Source organism: Neodiprion pinetum, unplaced genomic scaffold (genome assembly GCF_021155775.2).
Source record: "Neodiprion pinetum isolate iyNeoPine1 unplaced genomic scaffold, iyNeoPine1.2 ptg000104l, whole genome shotgun sequence".
NCBI classification, from domain to species: Eukaryota; Metazoa; Arthropoda; class Insecta; order Hymenoptera; family Diprionidae; genus Neodiprion; species Neodiprion pinetum.
The window spans coordinates 22,501-24,622 of NW_027184556.1; positions in this window are offsets into that span (position 1 = coordinate 22,501).

A 2,122-nucleotide genomic window follows, 5' to 3' on the forward strand; every position below is an offset into this window, starting at 1 on the left:
ACGGGGCGAAACCTCCGCGGGCTATCGAAAAAATTTCGAACTCCGGGAACTTTGTCGAAATTAACCGAGGCTCATATGACGATGTTCCGACAGGCTCCCGGCCCGGATCGACTCCGGGACGCCGCGCATCGCCTTTCGGTCGACTCGGACCGAAATTTTTACAAGTCCCGTCTGTCCGGATCGACTCCGGGACGCCGCGCGTCGCCTTTCGCTCGACTCGTACCGCAGCTTCGACGAGTCCCGTCGGCCCGTATCGACTCCGGCACGCCGCGCATCGCCTTTCTGTCGACTCGGACCGTAATTTTTACAAGTCCCGTCGGCCCGGATCGAATCCGGGACGCCGCGCATCGCCTTTCTGTCGACTCGGACCGAAAGTTTCGCAAGTCGACGTCGGCCCGGATCGACTCCGGGACGCCGCGCGTCGCCTTTCGCTCGACTCGGACCGGAATTTTCACAAGTCCCGTCTGTCCGGATCGACTCCGGGACGCCGCGCGTCGCCTTTCGCTCGACTCGGACCGGAATTTTCACAAGTCCCGTCGGCCCGGATCGAATCCGGGACGCCGCGCATCGCCTTTCTGTCGACTCGGACCGAAAGTTTCACAAGTCGACGTCGGCCCGGATCGACTCCGGGACGCCGCGCGTCGCCTTTCGCTCGACTCGGACCGAAATTTTCACAAGTCCCGTCTGTCCGGATCGACTCCGGGACGCCGCGCGTCGCCTTTCGCTCGACTCGTACCGCAGCTTCAACGAGTCCCGTCGGCCCGTATCGACTCCGGGACGCCGCGCATCGCCTCTCGGTCGACTCGGACCGAAAGTTTTACAAGTCCCGTCTGTCCGGATCGACTCCGGGACGCCGCGCATCGCCTTTCTGTCGACTCGGACCGAAACTTCGTCGAGTCCCGTCGGCCCGTATCGACTCCGGCACGCCGCGCATCGCCTTTCGCTCGACTCGTACCGCAGCTTCGACGAGTCCCGTCGGCCCGTATCGACTCCGGGACGCCGCGCATCGCCTCTCGGTCGACTCGGACCGAAAGTTTTACAAGTCCCGTCTGTCCGGAACGACTCCGGGACGCCGCGCGTCGCCTTTCGCTCGACTCGTACCGCAGCTTCGACGAGTCCCGTCGGCCCGTATCGACTCCGGGACGCCGCGCATCGCCTCTCGGTCGACTCGGACCCAAAGTTTTACAAGTCCCGTCTGTCCGGATCGACTCCGGTACGCCGCGCGTCGCCTTTCGCTCGACCCGGACCGAAATTTTCACAAGTCCGGTCGGCCCGTATCGACTCCGGGACGCCGCGCATCGCCTCTCGGTCGACTCGGACCGAAATTTTCACAAGTCCCGTCGGCCCGGATCGACTCCGGTACGCCGCGCGTCGCCTTTCGCTCGACTCGGACCGAAATTTTCACAAATCCGGTCGGCCCGGATCGACTCCGGTACGCCGCGCGTCGCCTTTCGCTCGACTCGGACCGTAATTTTTACAAGTCCCGTCTGTCCGGATCGACCCCGGGACGCCGCGCGTCGCCTTTCGCTCGACTCGTACCGCAGCTTCAACGAGTCCCGTCGGCCCGGATCGACTCCGGGAGGCCGCGCATCGCCCTCCGCTTGACTCGGAACGAAACTTCACTGAGTCCCGTCGGCCCGTATCGACTCCGGTACGCCGCGCGTCGCCTTTCGCTCGACCCGGACCGAAATTTTCACAAGTCCCGTCGGCCCGGATCGACTCCGGTACGCCGCGCGTCGCCTTTCGCTCGACTCGGACCGAAATTTTCACAAATCCGGTCGGCCCGGATCGACCCCGGGACGCCGCGCGTCGCCTTTCGCTCGACTCGTACCGCAGCTTCAACGAGTCCCGTCGGCCCGGATCGACTCCGGGAGGCCGCGCATCGCCCTCCGCTTGACTCGGAACGAAACTTCACTGAGTCCCGTCGGCCCGTATCGACTCCAAGACGCCGCGCGTCGCCTTTCTGTCGACTCGGACCGAAATTTTCACAAGTCCCGTCGGCCCGGATCGACTCCGGTACGCCGCGCGTCGCCTTTCGCTCGACTCGGACCGAAATTTTCACAAATCCGGTCGGCCCGGATCGACTCCGGTACGCCGCGCGTCGCCCTTCGCTCGACTCGGA